This window comes from Parasteatoda tepidariorum, chromosome 8 (genome assembly GCF_982258835.1).
Source record: "Parasteatoda tepidariorum strain Cologne lab strain chromosome 8, Ptep-v5.0, whole genome shotgun sequence".
NCBI lineage: Eukaryota > Metazoa > Arthropoda > Arachnida > Araneae > Theridiidae > Parasteatoda > Parasteatoda tepidariorum.
In genome coordinates this window covers 77,271,582-77,278,727 of record NC_141762.1, presented here as the reverse complement: position 1 = coordinate 77,278,727, position 7,146 = coordinate 77,271,582, and the positions used below count along the sequence as shown (strand labels likewise).

Here is a 7,146-nt window from a genome sequence, read left to right as displayed (position 1 = left end):
AGATGTTGTGAGAAAACCGATTCAATATTATGAAAATTCCTAAAGTTAAAGAAGCATGAAAGTAAATAAACACCAAAAATAATACAATTTTCATTTGTTTTTCGCCACAAATAAAAATGTATAATACCGGTTTTAAATATTTTAAATGTCCAACACAGACTAACAAGCTCCACTCCTACTTGCTTCGCCATTTTTTTTTCTCACTTCTTAATGGTTAACAGAGACTAACATTGAAACATTCTATATAATTGAAAAGTCTCATAATTTTTTATTGACTTTACAGAGATTTGATTTCCGATTTTATTGGGATAAAATTTAAGCCTAATCATTTTGTTCGACTGCCAATGTATTCAAAGCTTAATCGTTTGCAACAAACCTTCTTTAAATGTTTAAAAAAATGTGTTTTTTCATTATTTTTGAAAATATAAAAAAAAATTCCTTATCCGTAACTAAAATTTTAAGCTAATTTACTACTAACGAAACAATTATTACGGCGCCACTTTTCTTTATCTTGTAAAGAAAGAATAGAATTTGATACTGTTTAGGTGTGAAATATTTTGGATAGTGGTAACTTTTGGTCTTTTCATCTAGACGACCCAGGTTATGAGACTACACAAGTTGAAATAACGCATTAAATGCTCTCAGTTCCTATTTCCCCTAAAAATTCCTTCCTGAAAACCAATTTGAACTCTGTACTTTACAAAGATTGGTGAAAAAAAAAGATAGCAGATAGCAGTCATTGATGGGTTCCTTATAAATCAAACATTTAGTAAGACTTTTGACAAATGATCGATTGTAAATGCAACAACTCCAGAGGTCCTGGTGCCTTACAAGTAGGTATTGCCAAATTTTTTTAAAAAATCTTATTTATTTATTTATTTTGCATCACTGGATATAAAATTATCTCTAAGATGCATCAAATTTCTTATTAAATAACTCTATAATCAAGACAGAATGGAATAAAAATGCTGTTAAAAAAATATAAACAATTTACATTTAGCAATGTGTTGTTATGACATTATATAGTTTTAAGCTGATTACAACCAAAGATTTTTGGATCTTCTGTGTTAATTATTGATCCTATCGCATGATTCGGAGTTAAAACCTATCATACGATTTGTCTGACCAGTAAAACTGCATCAACAACAAAGAGTAATATCTTTTTATGTTTCTTCGAGATACAATGATCGGTTAAATAGCATTTTCTATTATCATTTTATACTTTGCTTCAAATATCTTTAATCGTTTCCTTATATTTTATTCGATAAGTAATCGGGGGAAAAAAAACTATCAACTTATATTTGAAGATTGTAAAAATACAGTTTAAAACTGAGTAACTCACCGACTCTTTAAACCACGAGATAAATAGAGCGAGACTAATTAAATATCCGCTTTTGCTAAAGCACCCACTGCCATCAAGTATGATTAATTACGGAAACATAAATTCACGGAACTCTTTTCAAAATGTGACATATTGTATATTCGGACGATTTTTCTTTGAAATAGAATGTTCTAAAATAAAAGAATCGTTCTATTATCTCCAGAAACAAATGCGTCGGAGGTAAAAGGTACAAAAATTCTAAAAACGCAATTTCAGATACCTCATTTTGTGTAATTTTGAATACATTTTTTCGAATATATTTTTTTTCTTCATTTCCATTATATTCCTGAGTTTATAAGTTACGATCGAACAATTGCAGTATTATATCTGCTGTGGCATCAAATCACGGTCGTCTAAATCGGATCGTCTGTCATTTTGACAGTTATAACGAAGCCGCGAGTTTTTATTTTGATCTTTTTATTTTTCTACCTTTCACTGTTGCCAACTGGAATTTTCAATTCCTATAATTTCAGACGACTTGCTATATCGATTGAACAGGGAGTAGTGTTCGTCTGCTTCCAGTTTACTGTCATTAATTATACCTTATCTGATGTCATTCCAGCAGAAAATAATGTTCTTTTTTTCATATTTGAGTGAATATTTTTTTTTTTAATATTGTTGCATTTTTCGCATGACTACCTAGCTAAATCAAGGCAATGTTAAATACTAAACAAAAAAAGTGGTTTTGGGTATGAAAAAAGAAAGAAAAAACGTGTGATATTTATCAGCTTTTTTAATTTCCTTCACCAAGACTGAAAGGAACATTCGAAGAAATGAAATTATTTTTTCTTTCTTTATTTACATCAGAGATAAACTGATGAAATGGAACAAAAAGGTTGAATTTTGTTTGCATAAATAAACAGGCTGAAATTGATACCAGAAATGTAACTAATCAATCTAAATTATAGTTTATTGCTTTAATAGTTTTAAAAATGCAGTTTTATTGTTTGAATAATCAATAATTAGTCATGAAGGGTCAAATCAACACGTAGCGAACTAAGAAGCATACATTAAGGGCGCAAATAGTAATATCGAAAGAAAAAAAATTCCTAACCCAAAACTTTTACGAAAAAGTTTGCGCAAAATTCTTTTTAGTGAATAAATTAATTAATTTTAAGCATAGCTTAATAGTGTAATTTTTCTAATAAGAAAATCAAGCATTCTATTTTCCTTTGTGAATTTTTTTCATAACATTCAAAAAGCTTTTCATAATTTGGAAAAAAAAGGAATTCAGTAAGGCTAAATAAGATAAATATCATAATTAATCTAATTTTATTCGTCAGTGTCCAAACACAGCAATGCTGAGATACTGATAAAGTTTGGATTTGTGTTTGTATTTTGTTTCATTCAGTTTTTCTCTTGATTTCTCTGCTTGGATATCGATGAAGGTTCTTCATTAAAAAACCGTTTTTGTGGTACTACTGTGGTATAATGGGTGCCTTTTTTCACATTGTTTAACTTTATTCACACATAGTACAAAGTCAACCCTTACTTCAATTGAAAAGAATTTTTTTTTTTTTTCATTTTCATTATGCTTAGTATGAATAAAGCACAAAGGAGTCAACACTAAATGAATTTTCACTTTTGACTGATTATTTTCAGAATTATTGGACTGGTATAAATGCAATTTGATTTGAACATAGATTGATGTAAGAATAAAAATGATATAATTATTAGTTTTAATAGTCAACCAACCATTATACTTCTTCAGAACCCTCTTGGGAGTTAGAAAGTAGGAAACAGTGGTCACAGAATCGAACAAAAAATAGGGTCTATAAGCGATTTGGCTCCATCTCAGTGTGTTTTCAGCCTACCATTGACCTCTACCATTGAAATGAGACAGTTAAGGACAATTAGACCATTTCACTCCAGAACGATGTTTTTAGATCATTGGTGGTTGCTGGGTGGTCACAAGTAAAAAATTCTCTCCCAAGAGTGTCCTAGACATACCCTATAAGATTGATATCAGGCAGGTTGTCTGGAAATTCATTCATTGAATATCTTTGTTTTTCATAAAATCGTTGACAAGATAAATTAAATGTGGCCTACTTTGAAGTACAGAAGATAAAATCTGGAACAACTACACCTCTAAAAAGTGATGATAGGTGTATAATTTGTCTGAAATAAGAACACCTCCAGACATTCGTCGAGACCTGTGGCGGTGTCTATGGTAACGAGGTATGACTTTTTCAAGTAGGGGCGCGGGGTCACTGTTTTGGAGTGGTTTCTGCTTGGGACTGCGAGAGAAAGGGAATCTCTTTTTTCGGTCTATTGTGTTTATCCTAAAGTGAAGCTACCCTCCCTAAAATCCGCCATTCTTGTTTCCATAGCACCAGACGGCTTCAGACTTTGTGGCGGGAGGAGTTCTTAGCTTAGACAAACTATATATGTAAGAACCAACCACAGAACCTATTTGAAAGACGCGAAAGGGTGCATTAATAGCCAACATGGTGGCTGCTTAGACCATCAAACCTACCTAATGATCAATTATTCAGACTTGGGAGATTTGAAATCGTCAACATTATGTCAGTGGGAGTTTGAGGTAATTGAAATAAAGCATGTTTATTAATCATTGATTAGGCATCGATTAAGACTTTACACTAACTTGAGCCGCATCGTCTTTAGTCATGAAACTCAAAAGTATGGTAATATCTATACAGTTATTTGTTATTCTATCGTGGCCATAGTCAAATGGACTTTTGAGTTTCTTCCAAAGTTTCTTCATTGTAGACTGTATGTGCTTCAACGTTGCAACAGAATGACTCCACCTGAAAGTTTATCTGAATGTCTTACATCGACGACTTTTCTGAACTTTGTTGACGTTTCCATTGCAAATCGGAGTTCCAAAGTTGAAGCACTTCGTGATCATGAAACTCTTTGTGATTGGCCAGTTGCTGTCGATCCTTCTGCTTCGTATTACTTTCAAAAAACGGAATAAATGTACTGACAGTTGCTAGAATTTTATTTATCATTGCTTGCATGACACTCCATCTATAGCGTGTGAAAAGCACTTGAATCCTTTTCATCACATCAGCAACAAAATTTCTGGCTCGCCTCTCTTTTTCTTTATAAAATTGTGTCGGCTTAGTTATATCTACTTTGTTATTTATTGAGTTTATTTAATATTACTTGATACACCAATCCTATTACTTAATGAGGTGAACCGAGTTCAAATCCCAGTCGATGCGTATTCCGCATCCGACTTGCACCGACCACAGTGCTGACCTGAAATATCCTCAGTGGTAGACGGATCATGGGTTAGAGTCCCCTTGCCTTCAAGCTAACCGTGGAAGGTTCTCGTGGTCTTCCTATCCATGCAATGCAAATGTGGGTTAGCTCGATCAAAAAGTCCTCCACGAAAGCAAATTTCTCCCAATACTCGATCCAGGAGTTCCCTTGTCTTCTGAATTGGGTTCAAAATTACAATGCTACGGAGTTGAACATTAGTAGCTCTAAACCCATAAAATTGGGTCGGTTGTTCATCGATGGTTATAATATAAAATTAAAAATCCTATTACTTGGAGCAGTGGTGGTTCAGGGGATGGAGCGCTACCCTCCTTAGGAGGTGACCCGGGTTCGAATCCGAGACATTGCTGGTCAATGCGAATTCCGCTCCAACCACAGATCTGATTTAAAATATCCTTTGTGGTAGACGGAGTCTCATTGTTAGACTCAGTAGTAGATTGGGGTAGAGTCCCCTTGGCATCAGGCTAATCGTGGAACCAGGCTTTCGTGGTTCTCCTTTCTATGTAACTCAAATGTGGGTTAGTTCCATCAAAAAGTCCTTCACGAAGGCACATTTATTCTAATATTTGATCCAAGAGTTCCCTTGTCTTCTGGATTGGGTTCAAAATTAAAATCCTACGGGGTTGAACATTAATAGTCGTAAACTCAAATTTGGGTCGACTGTTCAACGAAACAAAAACAAAAAATCAAATCTTATTACTACTTTTTCTTATCATATCTTTACTACTACTTTTTAGTTTATCAATACTATTTAGTTTGCTAATACCACTGTTATTTAGTTTAACATTTCATATTATTTCATTTTTCAGTCTTACTTTATTACTTTTTCTTTCTTATTATTACTTAATTTATCAATTTATGTATTATTTAGTTGATGAATATTATTATAATATAGTTTGCCATTATTAATATTATTTTAGTTAACAATTATATTATTATTTAGTTAATCAATACTAATATTATTTATTTCAACAATCATATTATTTCAATATTTATTAATCATATTAATTACCATGAATTAACTATCTGTTATGTTATTGTTTAATTTATCCTTTTATTGTCATTTATTTTATCAATATTTTTATTATTCAGTCTATCATTCCTATTTTTATTATTACTGTTCCCCTATAATAATTATTATTATTTTAAAATATTTCATTAACATAAATTTTATTGTAATATGTAATCCTTCTTCTTTAGCATGTGTAACATAAATACTTTTTTTATTTCCTTATTATTTAACTTTTGTGGCACTATTTTTTCGGTAGTGAAAATCTAATATGCAATGTTAATTTCAAAAGAAATCTCGAAGTTCAAGATCATTCTGGTCATTAATTTTTAATTGCTAAAATAGAAATGAAATTTGGGAACCTTGGTACTTTTTTACTAAGCAGCGACTAATTACATAGAACAGAAACCTTACGAACCTATGAAGTTTTGAATGTTATATATCCGAATTAATTTTAATCCTAACTCGAATTTTATTGCTTAAATTTATTGCACGCAAATGATATAGATGAACTATCAACAATGGACTCTAAAAATAGAAGTTAATTGCTTGACTCTGAGTTTCCTCATTTTGGCGATATACTTTCGCTATCTTGGCGAGACTGCGACTGTTCGATGGTAACCCTTACTCATCAGATTTTTGCTCTGAGCAGCAGTATACTCAAAACGCGCTTCTGTTCTTACCAGAACTAAGCAAAATGTTACGAGGAGAGGTGAATATGTGATAGCTGTGAAAATCCAGTTATACCCTTTTGCACGAACCGCCGCATATCATTAATACACAGTAGCGGTGATTTTATAAAGTAACACAAAATAACAGATATAACGATTTATTTTTTGTGTGTGTATCCTTGTTATTTTAGATAACAGATATTTAAATAAAAAATGAGACACGAAAGAACAGTTAAGATGCTGTTACTTTCTTAATGATTTTATACCTTAAGTTCTTTTCAATTTGGAAATTATTATAGTTCACACTATAGATATCATATTTATAATTCATATTGTTGAATGTGAACTAGATAAAATCTAATACTTGTGTTTGCCGTTGCAATTTATCCAGTTTTCCTGTACGTTGTTTTCGTCAGGGTAACGGAAAACAGGAGTTTTAATCTGACATGATTACACGACCTCTTTTGGAGGATAACATTCAAGGTAAGTTTTCTTTTTTTTTTTTTTTTAATTTTTCTTATTTGCAGTGACAGAACTTTCAAATAAAAAAAATCCACATTTTACTTTCTTGCTTAGATCTCCAGATTTTTTAAAGCAAAAATATAAATAAAGCCTGATAATATGATATAGCCAAATTCATAGTAACGAGTGATTGGTACTATAACATCCTTTGAAATTAAGATGAACATTTAAAATAAGCATATAACATTAAAATATATACATTTATCCAGTTTTATAAGCGTAAGATCTCCGGGATTTTATTCAATAAATAATTCAAGCCTGGTAATACGACAGTCAAAGTCATGTAACGAAAGTTTGAGATATAACATTCTTTAAAT

At 31.5% G+C, this 7,146-nt stretch overlaps 1 protein-coding gene across 2 annotated transcripts in view; it reads left to right on the top strand.

Moving 5' to 3' along the window:
- Positions 1-6,262: 6,262 nt before the first annotated feature.
- LOC107441868 (uncharacterized) overlaps positions 6,263-7,146 on the top strand; it is a 261,296-nt gene continuing 260,412 nt past the window's right edge. Inside the window, exon 1 of one of the 2 annotated variants that reach the window (XM_021146403.4) lies at positions 6,263-6,790. The gene's annotated coding sequence lies outside the window, so the exon portion shown is untranslated. The remainder of the gene's footprint in view (positions 6,791-7,146) is intronic. The other variant, XM_043048077.3, reaches the window with a different exon arrangement.